This window comes from Triticum aestivum, chromosome 3A, assembly GCF_018294505.1.
Source record: "Triticum aestivum cultivar Chinese Spring chromosome 3A, IWGSC CS RefSeq v2.1, whole genome shotgun sequence".
Taxonomy (NCBI): domain Eukaryota; kingdom Viridiplantae; phylum Streptophyta; class Magnoliopsida; order Poales; family Poaceae; genus Triticum; species Triticum aestivum.
This window is the reverse complement of record NC_057800.1, coordinates 231,082,484-231,105,662: the sequence shown is the minus strand read 5'-3', so window position 1 is coordinate 231,105,662 and position 23,179 is coordinate 231,082,484.

Sequence of the window (23,179 nt, the reverse complement as noted above, 5' to 3'; positions counted from 1 at the left end):
ATAACATAATTCTTGTGTGCAGCAATGAGGATAATCCTCAAGTTACGGACCCAGTCCGTGTAGTTGCTACAATCATCTTTCAACTTAGCTTTCTCTAGGAACGCATTAAAATTTAAAGGAACAGTAGCTGATACGTCCATTTTGCATCATGCTTTTATATCGATATTTATTGCAGTATGGGCCATTATAACACATTATGTCACAATACTTATGCATATTCTCTCTTATTTTACAAGGTTTACATGAAGTGCGAGAATGCCGGCAGCTGGAATTCTAGGCTGGAAAAGGAGCAAATATTAGAGACCTATTCTACACAACTCCAAAAGTCCTGAAACTTCACGGGAGCATGTTTTAGAATATATATAAAATATTGGGCGAAGGAAGTACTAGAGGGAGGCCACCCACCATCCACGAGGGTGGGGGGCGTGCCCTACCCCCTAGGCACCCCCCTGCCTCGTGGGTCCTCTGGCAGCCCTCTGATGCCCATCTTCTGCTATATGAGGTCTTTCATCCGGAAAAAATCATAAGCAAACTCACGGGGTGAAAATCCACTGCCACGAGGCGGAACCTTGGCAGAACCAATCTAGGGCTCCGGCGGAGCTGTTCTGCCGAGGAAACTTCCCTCCTGGAGGGGGAAATTATCACCATCGTCATCACCATCGATCCTCTCATCGGGAGCAGGTCAATCTCCATCAACATCTTCACCAGCACTATCTCATCTCAAACCCTAGTTCATCTCTTGTATCCAATCTTTGTCCCAAAGCCTCAGATTGGTACCTGTGGGTTACTAGTAGTGTTGATTACTCCTTGTAGTCGATGCTAGTTGGTTTACTTGGTGGAAGATCATATGTTCAGATCCTTTATGCATAGTAATACTCCTCTGTTTATGAACATGAATATGCTTTGTGAGTAGTTACGTTTGTTCCTGAGGACATGGGAAAAGTCTTGCTATAAGTAGTCATGTGAATTTGGTATTCGTTCGATATTTTGATAAGATGTATGTTGTCTCACCTCTAGTGGTGTCATGTGAACGTCGACTACATGACACTTCACCATTGTTTGGGCCTAGAGGAAGGCATTGGGAAATAATAAGTAGATGATGGGTTGCTAGAGTGATAGAAGCTTAAACCCTAGTTCATGAGTTGCTTCGTAAGGGGCTGATTTGGATCCATATGTTTCATGCTATGGTTAGGTTTACCTTAATACTTCTTTTGTAGTTGCGGATGCTTGCAAGAGGGGTTAATCATAAATGGGATGCTTGTCCAAGGAAGGACAGTACCCAAGCACCGGTCCACCCACATATCAAATTATCAAAGTACCAAACGCGAATCATATGAGCGTGATGAAAACTAGCTTGACGATAATTCCCATGTGTCCACGGGAGCGCTTTTCTCTATATAAGAGTTTGTCTAGGCCTATCCTTTGCTACAAAAGGGATTGGGCATCTTGCTGCACCTTATTTACTTTTATTACTTGTCACCCATTACAAACTACCTTATCACAAAACTATCTGTTACCGATAATTTCAGTGCCTGCAGAGAATACCTTACTGAAAACTGCATAACATTTCCTTCTGCTCCTCGTTGGGTTCGACGCTCTTACTTATCGAAAGGACTACGATAGATCCCCTATACTTGTGGGTCATCAAGACTCTTTTCTGGTGTCGTTGCCGGGGAGTGAAGCGCCTTTTGTAGGTGGGATTTGGTAAGGAAAATTTTATATAGTGTGCTGAAATTTACTGTCACTTATTACTATGGAACATAATCCTTTGAGGGGCTTGTTCGGGGTATCTTCACCCTGACCAGTAGAGCAAAGAGTTCCCCTCAACCTACTGAACGTACTAAACCTACTGAAATTTTTTATTTTGAAATCCCTTCGGGTATGATAGAGAAACTGCTAGCTAATCCTTTCACAGGTGATGGAACATTACATCCCGATTTGCACATAATCTATGTGGATGAAGTTTGTGGATTATTTAAGCTTGCAGGTATGCCTAAGGATGTTATCAAGAAGAAGGTCTTCCCTTTATCTTTGAAGGGAAAGGCATTGACATGGTTTAGGATATGTGATGATATGGGATCATGGAACTACAACCGATTGAAATTGGAATTCCATCAGAAGTTTTATCCTATGCATCTTGTTCATCGTGATCGTAATTATATATATAATTTTTGGTCTCGCGAAGGAGAAAGCATTGCTCAAGCTTGGGGGAGGCTTAAGTCAATGTTATATTCATGCCCCAATCATGAGCTCTCAAGAGAAATTATTATTCAAAAAAATTATGCCTGGCTTTCTCAATAATCGCTCCATGCTCGATACTTCTTGTAATGGTTCTTTTATGATGAAGACTATTGAATTCAAATGGGATGTATTGGAAAAAATTAAACGCAACTCTGAAGATTGGGACCTCGACGAAGGTAAGGAGTCAGGTATAACCCCAAAGTTTGATTGTGTTAAAAAATTTATGGATACCGATGCCTTTCATGAATTTAGCACTAAATATGGACTTGACTCTGAGATAGTAGCTTCTTTCTGTGAATCCTTTGCTACTCATGTTGATCTCCCTAAGGAGAAGTGGTTTAAATATAATCCTCCCATTGAAGTAAAATTAGTTGCACCTATTAAATTTGAAGAAAATACTATCACTTATAATGTTGATCCTGTTGTTCCTACCGCTTATATTGAGAAACCACCTTTCCCTGTTAGAATAAAGGATCATGCTAAAGCTTCAGCTGTGGTTTGTAAGAGTAATACTAGAACACCTATACCCTCTAAGCAAATTAAAGTTGAACCTAGTATTGCTATGGTTAAAGATCTCTTGGCCGATAATATTGATGGGCATGTTATTTACTTTTGCGATGAAGCTATTAGAATTGCTAGACCCGATACTAAAAATAAACATAGACCTGTTGTAGGCATGCCTGTTATTTATGTTAAAATAGGAGATCATTTCTATCATGGCTTATGTGATATGGGTGCTAGTGCAAGTGCAATACCTCATTCCTTATACAAAGAAATTATGCATGATATTGCACCTGCTGAGATAGAGGAAATTGATGTTACAATTAGGCTTGCCAATAGAGACACTATTTCACCAGTTGGGATTGTTATAGATGTTGAAGTCTTGTGTGGAAAAGTTAAATATCCTGCTGATTTTCTTGTTCTTGGTTCCCCACAAGATGACTTTTGTCCCATTATATTTGGTAGACCCTTCTTGAATACTGTTAATGCTAGGATAGACTGCAAAAAAGGATGTTGTTACTATTGGTTTATGGGATATGTCTCATGAGTTTAATTTTGCTAAATTTCATAGACAACCCCATGATAAAGAATTGCCTAGTAAATATGAAATTATTGGTCTTGCTTCTATTAACGTACCTCCTAATGATCCTTTAGAACAATATTTGCTAGACCATGAAAATGATATGTTTATGAATGAAAGAAGGGAAATAGATGAACTATTGTTTAAACAGGGACCTATTTTGAAACACAATTTGCCTGTTGAAATTCCAGGGGATCCTCCTCCACCCAAGGGTGATCCCGTGTTTGAGCTTAAACCTTTACCTGATACTCTTAAATATGCCTATCTTGATGATAAAAAGATTTATCTTGTTATTATTAGTGCTAACCTTTCAGAGCATGAAGAAAAGAAATTATTGAAAACTCTGAAGAAGCACCGTGCTGCTATTGGATATAGTCTTGATGATCTTAAGGGAATTAGTCCCACTCTATGCCATCACAAAATAAAATTGGAGAAAGACGCTAAACCGGTTGTTGATCACCAACGACGGTCAAATCCTAAGATGAAAGAAGTGGTAAGAAAAGAAATACTAAAGCTTCTGGAGGCAGGTATAATTTATCCCATTGCTGATAGTCAGTGGGTAAGTCATGTCCATTGTGTCCCTAAGAAGGGAGCTATTATTGTTGTTCCTAATGATAAAATGAATTGATCCCACAAAGAATTGTTACATGTTATAGACTGGTAATTGATTTCCGCAAATTAAATAAAGCTACTAAAAAGGATCATTACCCTTTACCTTTTATTGATTAAATGCTAGAAAGATTATCCAAACATACACATTTTTGCTTTCTAGATGGTTATTCGGGTTTCTCTCAAATACCTGTGTCGAAAGAGGATCAAGAAAAGACAACTTTTACTTGCCCTTTCGGTACCTTTGCTTATAGAGATATGCCTTTTGGTTTATGCAATGCACCTGCTACCTTTCAAAGATGTATGACTGCTATATTCTATGACTTTTGTGAAAAGATTGTTGAGGTATTCATGGATGATTTTTCCGTATATGGAACTTCTTTTGATGATTGCTTAAGCAACCTTGATCGAGTTTTGCAGAGATGTGAAGAAACTAATCTTGTCTTGAATTGGGAGAAGTGCCACTTTATGGTTAATGAAGGTATTGTCTTGGGGCATAAAATTTCTGAAAGTGGTATTGAAGTTGATAAAGCTAAGGCTTATGTTATTGAAAAGATGCCGTGTCCTAAGGACATTAAAGGTATAAGAAGTTTCCTTGGTCATGCTGGTTTTTATAGGAGGTTCATTAAGGACTTCTCTAAAATTTCTAGGCCTCTGCCTAATCTCTTACAAAAAGATGTTCCTTTTGTCTTTGATGATGATTGTGTAGAAGCATTTGAAATACTTAAGAAAGCCTTGATCTCTACACCTATTGTTCAGCCACCTGATTGGAATTTACCCTTTGAAATTATGTGTGATGCTAGTGATTATGTTGTAGGTGTTATTCTAGGATAAAGGGTTGATAAGAAATTAAATGTTATCCAATATGCTAGTAAAACACTAGACAATGCCAAATAAATTATGCTACTACTGAAAAATAATTTTTAGTAGTTGTATTTGCTTGTGATAAGTTTAGACCTTATATTGTTGATTCTAAAGTAACTGTTCACACCGATCATGTTGCTATTAATTATCTTATGGAAAAGAAAGATGCTAAACCTAGACTTATTATATGGGTTCTCTTGCTACAAGAATTTGATTTACATATTATTGATAGAAAGGGAGCTGAGAACCCCGTTGCAGACAACTTGTCTAGGTTAGAGAATGTTCTTAATGACCCACTACCTATTGATGATAGCTTTCCTGATGAACAATTAGCTGTCATAAATGCTTCTCGTACTGCTCCATGGTATGATGATTATGCTAATTACATTGTTGCTAAACTTATACCACCTAGTTTCACATACCAGCAAAAGAACAAGTTTTTCTATGATTTAAGACATTACTTCTGGGATGACCCACACCTTTATAAAGAAGGGGTAGATGGTGTTATTAGACGTTGTGTACCTGAGCATGAACAAGAACAGATCCTACGCAAGTGTCAATCCGAGGCTTATGGAGGACACCATGCTGGAGATAGAACTGCACATAAGGTATTGCAATCCGGTTTTTATTGGCCTACTCTCTTCAAAGATGCCCATAAGTTTGTCTTGTCTTGTGATGAATGTCAAAGAATTGGTAATATTAGTAGACATCAAGAAATTCCTATGAATTATTCACTTGTTATTGAACCATTTGATGTTTGGGGCTTTGATTATATGGGACTGTTTCCTTCCTCCAATGGGTATACACATATTTTAGTTGCTGTTGATTATATTACTAAGTGGGTAGAAGCTATTCCAACTAGTAGTGCTGATCATAACACCTCTATTAAGATGCTTAAAGAAGTTATTTTACGAGGTTTGGAGTCCCCAGATACTTAATGACTAAGGGTGGTTCACATTTTATTCATGGTGATTTTTGTAAGATGCTTGCTAAGTATGATGTTAATCATAGAATTGCATATCCATATCATCCACAGTCTAGTGGTCAAGTATAACTAAGTAATATAGAGCTTAAACTAATTTTGCAAAAGACTGTTAACAGATCTAGAAAGAATTGGTCAAAGAAACTTGATGATGAATTATGGGCATATAGAACTGCATATAAAAATCCTATGGGTATGTCTCCATATAAAATGGTTTATGGAAAAGCTTGTCACTTACCTCTCGAACTAGAACATAAGGCATATTGGGCCATTAAAGATCTCAATTATGATTTCAAACTTGCCGGTGGGAAGAGGCTTTTTGACATTAGCTCACTTGATGAATGGAGAACCCAGGCCAATGAGAATGCTAAACTGTTTAAAGAAGAAGTTAAAAGATGGCATGAGAAAAGGATACAAAAACGTGAATTTAATGTAGGTGATTATGTATTGTTATACAACTCTCGTTTAAAAATTTTTGCAGAAAAACTTCTCTCTAAATGAGAAGGTCCTTACGTTATCGAGGAGGTCTATCGTTCTGGTGCCATAAAAATCACCAACTTCGAAGGCACAAATCCGAGGGTGGTGAACGGTCAAAGAATCAAATATTATATCTCAGGTAATCCTATAAATGTTGAAACTAATGTTATTGAAACCGTAACCCCATAGGAATACATAAGGAACACTTTCCATAATGTTTCAGACTTCGAAAAGGAAGAAGTATGTGGTACGGTAAGTAAACCGACTCCAAAACAGTTCTAATAGCAATTTTCTCCATTTTGGAATATTTTTAAAAAATAGGAAAATAAGAAGTAGTCCAGGCAGGACACGAGGCGTCCACGAGGGTGGAGGGCGCGCCCCCTGCCTCGTGGGCACCTCGTGTGCTCTCCGGACTCCATTTTCTTGCACGATACTTCTTTTGGTCGGTAAAAATTCATTATATAATCTCCCGAAGGTTTTGACCACCGTATCACACAAATATCTTCTGTCTTTGTTTCGAGCTGCTTTTCTGACAGACCGAGATCGCGATGGAGTCTTCAAGTGCCCCCAAGGACAAGTTCTTCGAGAAGGTCATCCACCCCTACCTCGTGGAAATGCTGCAACACCCTCAAACCATTGAGATGCATGAGGGGTTGCTGCACATCCGCGATGTTGAGGGACCAAGGAGGACCGGAAGCTTGGAGACAAGACTTGAAGCAATGGAGCAACAAGTTTTCAAGTGCCAGGAGATGGTGGAACATGGACTCGACACCAACCACATAATGATCACGGAGTTCACCAACACCGCTAAGCTAGATGCCAGAAACATCGAAGAGACCATCTTCAAGCTTCATGAGAAAATCGAGCGTCTCCAAGCCCAGATCTATGACCTGCAAACCACAACTTTGTGTATGAATATAGATTCAAGAGGATGAGTTTGGCTGCAGATTTGAGGATCCCGGAGACTCGATCATCCTTCTATGATGGTGAGCCTGTGCCTTGGAGGATGTACGACAAACCTACATCATTAACAACTCCATCATCACCACCTCCAAGGAAGGAGACATAAACACATGAGTATGGGCACTCCCCTTGGCAACTGCCAAGCTTGGGGAAGTGCCCCGATATCGTATCACCATCACACTCTTATATTTACCGTTTTTCTTAGTTCGATCCTTTTGATGATACCTTGATCTAGTAGAATAAAGTTATAGTACGATCTAGTTTTGAATTTTGCTTTATGATCCTTCTATGTAATCGAGTCCGTGAGCTATATATAATAAAGATTAGTGTTGAGTCAAGGGCTTGATTATCTTGCTATGATCTTGAGGGTATAAAAGTAAAAGAATAGAGAAAGAATAAAAAGAAATAAAGAGATCATATGGATCTTATGGAGAGTAATGACTTCACATGTAAAGAGTATGATGAATAAAAATTGTTGGGAGTTGACAAGCATAGTTTTGGTCATCATTGCAATTAATAGGAAGTAATAAAGAAAGAGAGGTTCTCACATATAAATATACTATCTTGGACATCTTTTATGATTGTGAGCACTCATTAAAATATGACACGCTAAAAAGTTGATGTTGGACAAGGAAGACAATGTAATGGGTTATGTTTTCTTACATCCAAAATAAATTATATTGGCATGGATCATCCAACATGTTGAGCTTGCCTTTCCCTCTCATGCTAGACAAATTCTTTGCACCAAGTAGAGATACTACTTGTGCTTCCAAATATCCTTAAACCTAGTTTTGCCATGAGAGTCCACCATATCCACCTATGGATTGAGTAAGATCCTTCAAGTAAGTTGTCATTGTTGCAAGCAATAAAAGTTGCTCTCTAAATATGTATGATTTATTAGTGTGGAGAAAATAAGCTTTATACGATCATGTGATGTGGAAGAAATAAAAGCGACGGACTGCATAATAAAGGTCCATATCACAAGTGGCAATATAAAGTGATGTTCTTTCGAATTAAGATTTTGTGCATCCAACCATAAAATCACATGACAACCTCTGCTTCCCTCTGTGAAGGGCCTATCTTTTATTCTTGTCTTATACTTCACACAAGAGTCATGGTGATCTTCACCTTTCCTTTTTACATTTTATCCTTTGGCAAGCACAATATGTTGGAAAGATCCTGATATATATAGCTAATTGGATGTGAGTTTTCATGAACTATTATTGTTGACATTACCCTTGAGGTAAAAGGTTGGGAGGCAAAACTATAAGCCCCTATCTTTCTTTGTGTCCGATTGAAACTTCATACCCATAAATATTATGTGAGTGTTAGCAATTGTGAAAGACTAAATGATAGTTGAGTATGTGGACTTGCTGAAAAGCTCTTATATTGACTCTTTCTGATGTTATGATAAATTGCAATTGCTTCAATGACTGAGATTATAGTTTGTTAGTTTTGAATGAAGTTTCTGATTCATACTTGAAATTGTGAATGAATTGTTACTTTAGCATAAGAAATCATATGACAATATATATATATATGTTGCTGTTATAAGAATGATCATGATGCCCTCATGTCAGTATTTTATTTTATCGACACCTCTATCTCTAAACATGTGGACATATTTTTTGATTTCAGCTTGCGCTTGAGGACAGGAGAGGTCTAAGCTTGGGGGAGTTGATACGTCCATGTTGCATCATGCTTTTATATCGATATTTATTGCATTATGGGCTGTTATTACACATTATGTCACAATACTTATGCCAATTCTCTCCTATTTTATGAGGTTTACATGAAGAGGGAGAATGCCGACAGTTGGAATTCTGGGCTGGAAAAGGAGCAAATATTAGAGACCTATTCTGCACAACTCCAAAAGTCCTGAAACTTCGCAGGAGCACGTTTCAGAATATATATAAAATATTGGGCGAAGGAAGTACCAGAGGGGGGCACCCACCATCCATGAGGGTGGGGGGCCCGCCCTACCCCCCTGGGCGCGCCCCCTGCCTCGTGGGACCTCTGGCAGCCCTCTGATGTCCATCTTATGCTATATGAGGTCTATCGTCTGGAAAAAAATCATAAGCAAGCTCACGGGACGAAACTCCGCAGCCAAGAGGCGGAACATTGGCGGAACCAATCTAGGGCTCCAGCGGAGCTGTTCTGTCGGGGAAACTTCCCTCTGGGAAGGAGAAATCATCACCATCGTCATCACATCAATACTCTCATCAGGATAGGGTCAATCTCCATCAACATCTTCACTAGAACCATCCCATCTCAAACCCTAGTTCATCTCTTGTATCCAATCTTTGTCCCAAAGCGTCAGATTGGTACCTGTGGGTTACTAGTAGTGTTGATTACTCCTTGTAGTTGATGCTAGTTTGTTTACTTGGTGGAAGATCATATGTTCAGATCCTTTATGCATATTAATACCCCTCTGATTATGAACATGAATATGCTTTGTGAGTAGTTACGTTTGTTCCTGAGGACATGGGAGAAGTCTTGCTATAAGTAGTCATGTGAATTTGGTATTCGTTCGATATTTTGATAAGATGTATGTTGTCTCTCCTCTAGTGGTGTCATGTGAACGTTGACTACATGACACTTCACCATTGTTTGGGCCTAGAGGAAGGTATTGGGAAGTAACAAGTAGATGATGGGTTGCTAGAGTGACAGAAGCTTAAACCCTACTTTATGAGTTGCTTCGTAAGGGGCTGATTTGGATCCATATGTTTCATGCTATGGTTAGGTTTACCTTAATACTTCTTTTGTAGTTGCGGATGCTTGCAAGAGGGGTTAATCATAAGTTGGATGCTTGTCCAAGGAAGGACAGTACCCAAGCACCAGTCCACCCACATATCAAATTATCAAAGTACCAAATGTGAATCATATGAGCGTGGTGAAAAATAGCTTGACGATAATTCCCATGTGTCCTCGGGAGCGCTTTTCTTTATATAGGAGTTTGTCCAGGCTTGCCCTTTGCTACAAAAAGGATTGGGCCATCTTGCGGCACCTTATTTAATTCTATTACTTGTCACCCATTACAAACTACCTTATCACAAAACTATCTGTTACCGATAATTTCAGTGCTTGCAGAGAATACCTTACTGAAAACTGCTTATCATTTCCTTCTGCTCCTCATTGGGTTTGACACCCTTACTTATCAAAAAGACTACCATAGATCCCCTATACTTGTGGGTCATCAGTAGCACGAGTCATTTATATACAACAACATAGACATGCAAAATACTATCAGGTACTAAGTTCATGATAAATTAAAGTTCAATCAATCATATTACTTAAGAACTCCCACCTATATAGACATCTCTCTAGTCATCTAAATGATCACGTGATCCATATCAACTAAACCATGTACGATCATCACGTGAGATGGAGTAGTTTTCAATGGTGAACATCCCTATGTTGATCATATCTACTATATGATTCACGCTTGACCTTTCGGTCTCAGTGTTCCAAGGCAATATCTGCATATGCTAGGCTCGTCAAGTTTAACATGAGTATTCTGTGTGTGCAAAATTTTCTTGCACCCGTTGTATGTGAACATAGAGCTTATCACACTCGATCATCACGTGGTGTCTCGGCACGACGAATTGTAGCAACGGTGCATACTCAAGAAGAACACTTATACCTTGAAATTTAGTGAGAGATCATATTATAATGCTACCGCCATACTAAGCAAAATAAGATGCATAAAGAATAAACATCACATGCAATCAAATAAGTGATACGGTATGGCCATCATCTTGTGCCTTTGATCTCCATCTCCAAAGCACCGTCATGATCACCATCTCACCGGCTTGACACCTTGATCTCCATCGAAGCATCATCGTCGTCTCGCCAACTATTGCTTCTATGACTATCGCTACCGCTTAGTGATAAAGTAAAACAATTACATGGTTATTGCATTTCATACAATAAGGAGACAACCATATGGCTCCTGCCAGTTGCCGATAATTGTTATAAAACATGATCATCTCATACAACAATTTATATATCATCACGTCTTGACCATATCACATCATAGCAAGCCCTGCAAAAACAAGTTAGACGTCCTCTACTTTGTTGTTGCAAGTTTTACGTGGCTGCTACGGGCTTCTAGCAAGAACCATTCTTACCTACACATCAAAACCGCAACGATTTTTCATTAAGTGTGTTGTTTTAACCTTCGACAAGGACCGGGTGTAGTCAAACTTGATTCAACTAAAGCTGGAGAAACAGACACCCACTAGCCACCTGTGTGTGAAGCACGTCGGTAGAACCAGTCTCATGAACGCGGTCATGTAATGTCGGTCTAGGCCGCTTCATCCAACAATACCGCCGAATCAAAGTAAGACATTACTGGTAAGCAGTATGACTATTATCACCCACAACTCTTTGTGTTCTACTCGTGCATATAACATCTACGCATAAACCTCGCTCGGATGCCACTGTTGGGGAACGCAGTCACTACAAGAAATATGTCAACTAGTGACCTTCTGTCAGTGACCCTGGAAGAATTGGTCATAGATCTATGACCATTTCAGACCAATTGGTCAAAAGTTGTTCGGGGGGCTCCAAACCCTAAACTATAACGACCATTTTGGTCAGAAAGGCCGTAATTTCCTTACACGAAATGGTCATAAAGCAGGTAGCACAGGTCCGCTGCCTTATTTCTAGCTGATCATGACTTATATAGATGGTCATAACCTTGTAAATTGTGGTGGGTTACTATGACTAGGCGCCACCTCATCAGTTTTGCCTATGTGTCATGTCCATGTGGCAGTTTTTGCCCTAGGTTGTGAAGCAACCTATATTTATGTCATTCCCAAAATTCCCAAAAAAATTCTCATAAATTCTTTGGGTCATATCTTCGTCAAATATGTAAAAAAACCTTACTTGCCTAGTTCAAAAATAATTCAATAATATTCATTTTCCTACTCTGTTCAGAAAAACACTTTGTGAAGGAAGTACCACTTTGGCATGTCCAAATGGTATCCATTTTCTACAGTGCTTTCCTATGCCCAAATAACCATCCTCCACCAAATACCAGCTCAATCCATTCATTATTTTGAGCCCAGCTTCAACATTTGTATTTATGTCCAGTGTGGTACTTTGCAAAGCAAGTACCACCTACGATCCTCCTTTTGAGCTGAAAATTTGTGAAGATGATCTTCTTGGTAACTGATGCTTAGCCAAAACTCACGCCCATTAGCCATGTGCATTTCCCGTACTGCTAATCAAACACTTGGCTGCTTATTCATGTTTGAGCATCGATCGATCTCCTCGTGAGAATCTTATGTTGTGATTTTCTTCCTAGCACCTACCTGGGGAGTGCCCAACTCACTAGACATGCCTAGGCCACCCAGAACACATGGCAACGCCACGGTCACGCGGTGACCACGCGACGGGCATGCGAGTTCACGCGCTCTAGAGTTGGGGCCCTCGGCCATCGTCCTAACCTCGACGTATCGCCACCAAACCATGTATTTATGATTAAATAGGTACTTATGTAACTAGAAATGATTTTTGGAAAAAAATAAATAGCAAACTATGAGGCAGCTGCAGTTCAAATTTGACCCGCTTCCCACTGAATCGGCGGGAATTTGTCTTTTTCACCAGAGGTGGATCAAAACTTTTGACACCCAACCATTTTGTCAATTGTGCATTAAATATGGCCTAGTATTTTAGAAAATTGATTTAGCCCAATTTTGCAACAAATATATGGTAGGTCCTTCATAAAAAACTCATTTCAGGCACTCAGAAAATGGAAAATGAATTTTCCGTGCAAAGAAAATGAAAACTCCCTTAGGAAACATTGTTTGGAATTCCAAGATGCACCCTTGTGCACAATATGAGATCATTTGAGCAAACTATGCAATGAATGTGGTCATAAGATTGATCATTTGGCTTGAAAGCCATGAATCTTCACGCACGATAGCTCATTTTTTAGAACACTTTTTTAAAATAATTTCCGTATTACAAGTTTATTATTTTTCCTGGAAACTTGGTCACATATGATGACACAATCTGAAGGTTTTCCAATTTTTTGATTTTTTTTGAATTTTTAATGCCCGTTTCAAAATGCGGTCAAAACGGAGGGAATGACCATTCCTAGCTAGTGGTTGAATCTTGGAATTTTTTTGGTGTTTCTCCGATTAAATAGGTACTTATGTACCTAGAAATGATTTTTGAAAATAATAATAAGCAAACTACAAGGCAACTGCAGTTGAAATTTTACCCGCTTCCTACTGAATCGGCGAAATTTTTTCTTTTTCATAAGAGGTAGATCAAAAACTTTTTACACCCAACCACTTGGTCAATTGTGCATTAAATATGTCCTAGTATTTTACAAAATTGATTAGGTCCAATTTTACAATAAATATATGGTAGGTCCTCCACAAAGAAACCTCTTTTCAGGCACTCAAAAAATGGAAAATGAATTTTCCCTGCAAAGAAAATGAAAACTCCCTTAGGAAACATTGTTTGGAATTCCAAGATGCACCATTGTGCACAATATGAGATCATTTGAATAAACTATGCCATGAATGTGGCCATAAGATTGATCATTTGGCTTGAAAGCCATGAATCTTCACGCATGATAGCTGATTTCTAAGAACACCTTTTTAAAATAATTGACGTATTACAAGTTTATTATTTTTCCTGGAAACTTGGTCACATATCATGACACAATGCGAAGGTTTTCCCATTTTTTGATTTTTTTTGAATTTTTTATGCCCGTTTCAAAATGCGGTCAAAATGGCGGGCTTGACTGTTCCTAGCTAGTGGTTGAATCTTGGAAAACTTTTGATGTGTCTCTGATTAAATAGATACTTATGTACCTATAAATGATTTTTGGAAAAATAAAAAGCAAACTACGACGCAGTTGCACTTCAAATTTGACCCGCTTCCTGCTGAATTGGCAGAAATTTGTCTTTTTCACGAGAGGTGGATCAAATATTTTGACACCAAACCATTTGGTCAATTGTGCATTAAATACGGCCTAGTATTTTAGAAAAATGATTTTGTACAATTTTGGAAAAAATATTTGTTAGGTTCTTCACAGAAAACCCTTTTTATGCACTCAGAAAATGAAAAATGAATTTTTTGTGCAAAGAAAATGAAACCCCCCAAATCAACATTGTTTGTCATCCCAAGATACACACATGTGCACTATATTGATTCATTTTAATAAATTATAAGGCTGTGTTTGATAGTAAAGTACTAAAAACCAAAGTATTAAAAACCATAGTATTCTTTAAAACCATGGTATTTGGAAAACTTGTAGCATTATTTAAATACGTAGAAAATGCAAAGGTGTCAAAGAGGGCCTAAGTGGTTAATATGTTGAATGTTTGCCCTGAATAAGAGGATAAAAACTATAAGAAAAAACAACATATTTTTTACATAGCCTTAATTCTGATTGGTGGAATCAGCTAAGGCATGTATCGATGATATGGCGTACATCCGTCCATCCACCCGTCCATCCAACCATCCCGAGCCAGCCACCCCACGACCCCAGACCAACCGTGACCTAACCTATCCATTCCTTTCCCACACCACGATCTCTCCTCTCCTCTCCTCCACATCCACCGCACCCACCCACCCATCCCCCGCCGCCGCCTACCTCCACTCCACCGGCGACCTCCGCCCTCTGCCCCCGATCCTCTCCATCTCCCCTCACCTTCTATCCCACAGCGGGGCCCCTAGATCGAGTAGGCGGGCGCCGTCAGATCCGCCATGCCCATAGCTCTCTCGGCTCCACCCCAAACCCTACCAACAACCACCGTCGTGCTCCATCACCAGCGACCTTGCCGCCGCCGCCCCTATCCCCTCGCCCTATCTCCATACCCGCGACGCCAAGCCGGACGGGAGGAGCCACCGCCCTGCAGCACGCTCGCGCCGGTACGTACAGGCGGTGCCCCCGTCGGATCTGAACAAGAAAACCGAGTGGTTCATGTACTAGGCGTTCCTAGATCCATCTGCCCCACCCTCTGCTCACCCTATCTCCCTTGGTGTTGGGGCATCTAGATCGAGCAGGTCAGGTGCCGGCGCTCCATGATCTCCATGCGATGCGCCGGTGAGGCGACGGTGATGCTCGTGGTGGACGCCTCCGCCGTCTTCCACCGACACACAGCCGCGCCCTCCGACGCCGCTCTTCCACGCGACGAGAGGCCTGGGTGCCGCTTGGCTGGGATAGAACCCTGTGCTCGACGATGCCATGGACATGGAGGTCTTCAAGGTACCCTCTTCCTCTCCTTCTCTGTCCCTCACCTCCAATACTTTCCACTGAGCTCGTGACAATGCCATGGCTCACTTGGGCCCTCTGATGCTTGCTCGCTACGGTCTCTCGATGAACACAGTTGCTTACTCCTAAAATCCCTAATTCCTAGGGTTTACTCTTGTTGTTCTACATACAGTCATGTACCACTATCATACTCCAGGCTTGCTTAGAATTGTAGTTCCACACTTAGAAGCATGACACCACCGAGTCACAGGGACATCTCAACTTCTGAATGAAAAAAATATTATTGTTTGCTGCATTGCATATACCATTACAGTTCTTGATTGAGTTTTTGACTTGCGTAATTCCGTCATCTGTGGAAGCTGATACCCACACAGCCAGCTCGTGCTCATTGTGTTTGACTGCCAGCTCGTGCTCTACTGCGACGAGTACCGATGCCCACACAGGTATGACATGTGTGCCCCCCGTGACCTTGCACCGGTGCTATGTGCGTGAGTGCACGCGCTTGCTGCAATGTCGGGTGCGGTGGTGTGCTGCAACCTTGCGATGGGGGCGGCCAGGTGGTGTGTGGCCGTGTGTGTGGGCGATATATGGAGCTCCGGAGATTCCTATTGGATTGCTGAGACTTGGTCTTGGTTCTGCCATTGGCATGTTGTCTTTGCTCTAATCTGGTTAAAACTGTGTGATTAGACTAGTAGCATCAAATCTTTATCTGGAAAAAGAATACTATCAAGTCCTTAGCTAGCTAGCTAACTAGTACAAGCTGCAACCCAATAGGACAGTAGCTTTCATGCACACATCTAGCTAGCTAATTAGTAATTACACTACTAGTATTCAGAAACAACTTCACTTTGAAACTCTGAATCACTTCTCCCTGATAGACACTTCACCAAAATGTATCATGTTCCAAACTCTTATTTGTATCATTATTTGCCGAATGTTATTTTATTATTTTTGTTTAACTAATCTTGTCTGAATCATCCCTCTTCTGTAGGTCTTTATGATGCTTTGGAACTGAGGGACGGTGGATCTGACTACTTGGGAAAGGGTGTTTCCAAGGTTCCATTTGAGCGAATTTTATATTAGCGTGAATAACGAATTCCCGGGCTATAGTCTTAAGTAATTATGTTACCTAGTTAGTGTTAGTGTAGTCTACCGTCGCTCACATCTTTTGGTCTAACATATCTGCAGTGTTACTTATGCATGATACCTTGCTGATCTGTTGCCCCGACATTTCTGCATGGTTGTTTTGCGCTACTGGCCTAATTAAACAAGATAAATATGTATTCTTCTTTGAGATAGAAATTCCATGCATGTTTATGAGGCACAAATTCTTTGAGATAACCATAACTATACTTCAAAAGTAAACATTATCAATTCAAATAACCAGCTTACTGATGTAGGAGTAGTAGAAACTCCATGGTTTCCTGATTGCTGAACATGGGAGATGTACCTTTTGCAATATTCATTTCTAAGATTAATTTGGTATCCCAGGTCCTGCAGCACTATCTTCTTTGTTCCTGACTATAGAAATGTCCATGTGTACTAGTAGCATCTAAACCATGCAAACTAAATCATTAGGCACACTGTACTGCATACACTAGTTAATGTTCTGTCTTTTTGAGAACATTTTGTATCTGTTATCTAGTTCTATCCGGTGATACTCGATTAGGGCCCCATGTGTTTGAACAACTAGTCAAGTAACATGGGTCCCCACTGGTGGTATAGCGTCAAGTTTGGAAGCAGCTGGACTGAATGTGAGAAAAGTTGAACAGCTTACACATTTTCCTCTACTCTGCTTCAAGTCAGTTTGAATTTGAATGGTTCATCGTGTGTACGTGTGATCTGAATTCTGAATGGGTCTTTTGGAGGCCGGGAGCACCAAGGTGGTGGCGTTCGACGAGATCGACCTTAGTGCTTGCTGCTGACATGTGGAGGAGAAAGCCACAGGAATCACCATCTCAACGGTCCGGCCTTAGTGCTTTCTGGTGACATTTTGCTGCTATTATTCTGCTAGACATTCTGCTGACATTCTGCTAACATTTCTATTTTAATTTTTTTGTCATAGAATAGTTTTGTTTGGCACTTACTGTTCCCGGGATGTAAAGATATGTATTGCTGGAATGAACGCTTGTAATATAATAACATTGCATGTTGCTTTGAAAATGTATCAGAACTGGGCTAGGCCCAAGATAGCTTGTGGTGTGATGAGTTGTAATGTCTATGGCATAGTAAAAAAAATTGGATTTGATTAATTTTTTCGGAGCTGGGCTTGGCCCAAGTTATATTGGATAATTATTTTTGAAGGAAAAACATGAGAGGCCCAGCAAAGAAATGGCCCAGAAAAATATATGATCAAAAAGAAAATCCGCTGTTAAAGGGGCCATGCAAAGAAATCAATAAGGCTGAATTGTTGGGCCAGACCCATGTAGCTAATAAAAGCACAGGAAAAAATACATTAAAAAGGCTGAATTGTTGGGCTAGGCCCATGTAGAAAATCGAATTGGGTCAGGCTGATTCTTGTGCCACATCAGATTGCCACGTCGGATGCCTACGTGGCCTGGGGAGGCTGCTAGTGACCAAAACAAAATAGTAGGCATATTTTGGTCGTAAACATCTACAACCTTATCACAGAGAAGGTCGTTAATTTCAGTTTACGATTGCCAGCTTTTGAGCTTCTGTTTTTGGTCACAAAAAGGTCGCAAATGAAAAACAATGACCTTTCAGTGACCAATAGTCAAGGTCACAAGTAGACATATTTCTTGTAGTGAGTATTTCAAAAAAAATTACCTACGATCATGCAAGATCTATCTAGGAGATGCATATCAACGAGCGGGGAGAGTGTGTCCATGTACCCTCGTAGACCGAAAGCGGAAGTGTTTGGTAACGTGGTTGATGTAGTCGAACGTCTTCGTGATCCAACCGATCCAAGTGCCGAATGTATGGCACCTCCGTGCTTAGCACACATTCAGCTCGATGACGTCCCTCGAACTCTTGATCTAGTTGAGGCCAAGGGAGAGTTCCGTCAGCACGACGGCGTGGCGACGGTGATGATGAAGTTTACCGGCGTAGGGCTTCGCCTATGCACTACGACGATATGACCGAGGTGTGTAACTGTGGAGGAGGGGACCACACACGACTAAGAGAAACTTTGGTGTGCCTTTGTGGTGACCCCCTTCCACGTATATAAAGGAGGGGGGAGGAGGAGGCCGGCCAAGGTGTGGCGCGCCAAGGGGGGAGTCCTACTTGGACTCCCGGTCCAAGTAGGATTCGCCCCCATTTCCTATTCCAAGAAGGAGAAGGGGGACAGAGAGGGAGGAGAAGAAGGAAAGCCCCCCCCCAACCCTAGTCCAATTCGGATTGGGCTTGGGGGCGCGTCTCCACCTAGCTGCGGCCTATCCTCTCTTCCACTAGGGCCCATGAAGGCCCATTAACCCCCCTGTACTCCGTAAAATACCCCAACCTATCCAAAACCATTCGTGTCCAAACATAACCTTCCAATATATCAATCATTATGTATCGACCATTCTGAGACTCCTCATCATGTCTGTGATCTCATCCGGGACTCTGAACAAACTTCGGTACATCAAATCACATAACTCATAATACAAATCGTCATCGAACGTTAAGCGTGCGGACCCTACGGGTTTGAGAACTATGTAGACATGACCGAGACACATCTCCGGTCAATAACCAATAGCGGAACCTAGATACTCATATTGTCTCCTACATGTTCTATGAAGATCTTTATCGGTCAAACCGCACAACAACATACGTTGTTCGCTTTGTCATCGGTATGTTACTTGCCCGAGATTCGATCGTCGATATCATCATACCTAGTTCAATCTCGTCACCGGCAAGTCTCTTTACTAGTTCCGTAATGCATCATCCCGTGACTAACTCATTAGTCACAAGTCACAATGCTTGCAAGGCTCAAAGTGATGTGCATTACCGAGAGGGCCCAGAGATGCCTCTCTGATACATTGAGTGACAAATCCTAATCTTGATCTATGCCAACTCAACAAACACCATTGGAGACACCTGTAGAGCATCTTTATAATCACCCAGTTGCGTTGTGACGTTTGATAGCACACAAGGTGTTCCTCTGGTACTCGGGAGTTGCATAATCTCATAGTCTGAGGAACATGTATAAGTCATGAAGAAAGCAATAGCAGAAAAACTAAACGATCATTATGCTAAGCTAACAGATGGGTCTTGTCGATCACATCATTCTCTAATGATGTGATCCCGTTCATCAAATGACAACACATGTCTATGGCTAGGAAACTTAACCATCTTTGAATAACGAGCTAGTCATGTAGACGCACACTAGGGACACTCTATTTGCCTATGTATCCACACATGTACTAAGTTTCCAGTTAAATATAATTCTAGCATGAATAATAAACATTTATCATGATATAAGGAAATATAAATAACAACTTTATTATTGCCTCTAGGGAATATTTCCTTCAATTAGTCCACACATTGATCGCTATCCAGCATGCATACAGTGTATTAAGTTAACAAGAATGGAGTAACGCCTTAAGCAAGATGGCATGATGTAGCGGGATAGATCCAACAAATATGGTAAAATCACATCTTTTGTCCTTAATGGCAAAAATACAAATATGTGCCTCGCTACCCCTACTATAACTGGGTGAGGACACCACAAGATTGAACCCATCACAAAGCACCTCTCCCATTGCAAGAAAAACCAATCTAGTTGGCCAAACCAAATCGATAGATCAGAGAGGAATACAAAGCTATCTTAATCATGCATAAAAGAGTTCAGAAAAGACCCCAAAAATGTTCATAGACAATCTGATCATGAATCCACAATTCATCGGGTCTCAACAAATGCACCGTAAAAGAAGACTACATTGAATAGATCTCCAAGAACATTGAGGAGAACATTTTATTGAAGATCAAAGAGAGAGAAGAAGTCATATAGCTACTAGCTATGGACCTGTAGGTCTGTGGAAAACTACTCACACATCATCGGAAGGGCAACAAGGTTGGTGCAGAGGCCCTCCGTGATCGAATCCCCCTTTGGCGGAGACCCAAAAAAGGCCCCGAGATGGGATCTCACTAGAACAGAAGCTTGAGGCGAAGTATTTTTTGTGTGTCCTCTGGTATATGGGGAATATTTGGGTATTTAAGGACCCAGAGTTAGGGTTAGGAGAGCCACGGGGGGCCCACAAGCCTCATGGGCGCGCCCCCAGGGCTTGTGGCCCCCTTGTTGGTCTTTTGGCCTCTTTCCCGAAGCTTCGTGGGTGTATTGTTGTCCAAGAAAAATCATAGAAAAGTTTCGTTCCATCTGGTATTAATTTTCTATAGAAGTCAAAAACAAGGATAAAACAACAAGTGGCAGTGGGCACTGATACGTCTCCAAAGTTTCTATAATTTTTTATTGTTCCATGCTATTATATTATCAGTTTTGGATGTTTTATGTGCATTAATATGCAATATGTTTTATGTGCATTAATATGCTATTTTATATTATTTTTGGGACTAACCTATTAACCTAGAGCCCAATGCCAGTTTCTGTTTTTTTCCTTGTTTTAGAGTTTCGCGGAAAAGGAATACCAAACGGAGTCCAAACGGAATAAAACTTTCGCGATGATTTTTCTTGGACCAGAAGACATACCAGAGACTTGGAGATCAAGTCGGAGGAGCCACGAGGCGGCCACAAGGACGGAGGGCATGCCCCCACCCTTGTGGGCCCCTCGTGCATCTCCTAACCTAGTTTCTTCGCCTATATATTCCCATATATCCCCAAACCAACAGGGGGAGCCATGAAAACACTTCTCCACCGCTGCAATCTTCTGTACCCGTGAGATCCCATCTAGGGGCCTTTTTCGGCATCGTGTCGGAGGGGCATTCGATCACGGAGGGCTTCTACATCAACTCTATTGCCTTTCCGATGAAGCGTGAATAATTTACCACAGACCTACGGGCCCATAGCTAGTAGCTATATGGCTTCTTCTCTCTCTCTTTGATTCTCAATACCATGTTCTCCTTGATGTTCTTGGAGATCTATACGATGTAATACTTTTTTGCGGTGTGTTTGCCGAGATCCGTTGAATTGTGGATTTATGGTCAGCTTATCTTTGTGTATTATTTGAATCTCCTCTGAATTCTTTTATGCATGACTTGATATCTTTGTAATTCTCTTCGAACTATCGGTTTGGTTTGGCCAACTAGATTAGTTTTGCTTGCAATGGGAGAAGTTCTTAGCTTTGGGTTCAATCTTGCGGTGTCCTTTCCCAGTGACAGCAGGGGCAGTAAGGCACGTTATGTATTGTTGCCATCGAGGATAAAAAGATGAGGTTTTCATCATACTGTTTGAGTTAATTCCTCTACATCATGTCATCTTGCTTAATGTGTTACTCCGTTCTTTATGAACTTAATACTCTAGATGCATGCTGGATAGCGGTCGATGTGTGGAGTAATAGTAGTAGATGCAGAATCATTTTGGTCTACTTGACACGAACGTGATACCTATATTCCTGATCATTGCTTTAGATATCGTCATAACTTTGCGCTTTTATATCAATTGCTCGGCAGTAATTTGTTCACCCATCGTAATATTTTCTATCTTGAGAGAAGCCTCTAGTGAAACCTATGGCCCCCGGGTCTATTTTCCATCATATGAGTTTCTGATCTACAATTTTAGTTTCCAATCTACTCTTTTAGCAATCTTTTACTTTCCGATCTATAAACCAAAAATACCAAAAATATTTACTTTACCATTTATCTATCTCTATCAGATCTCACTTTTGCGAGTAATCGTGAAGGGATTGGCAACCCCTTATCGCGTTGGGTGCAAGTTGTTTGATTGTTTGTGCAGGTATTCGGTGACTTGAGCATTGTCTCCTACTAGATTGATACCTTGGTTCTCAAATTAAGGGAAATACTTACTCTACTTTGCTGCATCACCCTTTCCTCTTCAAGGGAAAAACCAATGCAAGCTCAAGAAGTAGCAGGCACTAGGTAAATAGGTTAGGAACAAAAAATGATATAAAATAGCATATAAATGCATGTAAAACATCCAAGATAGATAATATAATAGCATGGAACAATCACAAGTTATAGATATGTTGGAGACGTATCAGCTCCCACAAGAGCGATTCCGGCACCTCAAAAGCACGTGAGGGCAATGGAAAATCTTGACGCAATAGAAACAAGTGTCGAAATATGAATAGTGGCAGCAACACTGACTACCCATCAGTCAACGCAGGGTTCAGTGGCCCACGGGGTGGACCTAAGAAGATCCCCTTTAAGGGGAACAAGGACGACCCAAGCGCGTTGGATAAGATATGCGACAGATCCTGCCGGATTCATGACACTTGTCGGTGTCAAAACCGGTGGATCTCGGGTAGGGGGTCCCGAACTGTGCGTCTAAGGCGGATGGTAACAGGAGGCAGGGGACACGATGTTGACCCAGGTTCGGGCCCTCTTGATGGAGGTAATACCCTACATCCTGCTTGATTGTTCTTGATGATATTAGTATTACAAGAGTTGATCTACCACGAGATCAGAGAGGCTAAACCCTAGAAGCTAGCCTATGGTATGATTGTATGTTGTCCTACGGACTAAACCCTCCGGTTTATATAGACACCATAGGGGGCGACGGTTACACAAGGTCGGGTACAAGGGAGGAGATATACATATCTGTATTGCCTAGCTTGCCTTCCATGCCAAGTAGAGTTCCCATCCGGAC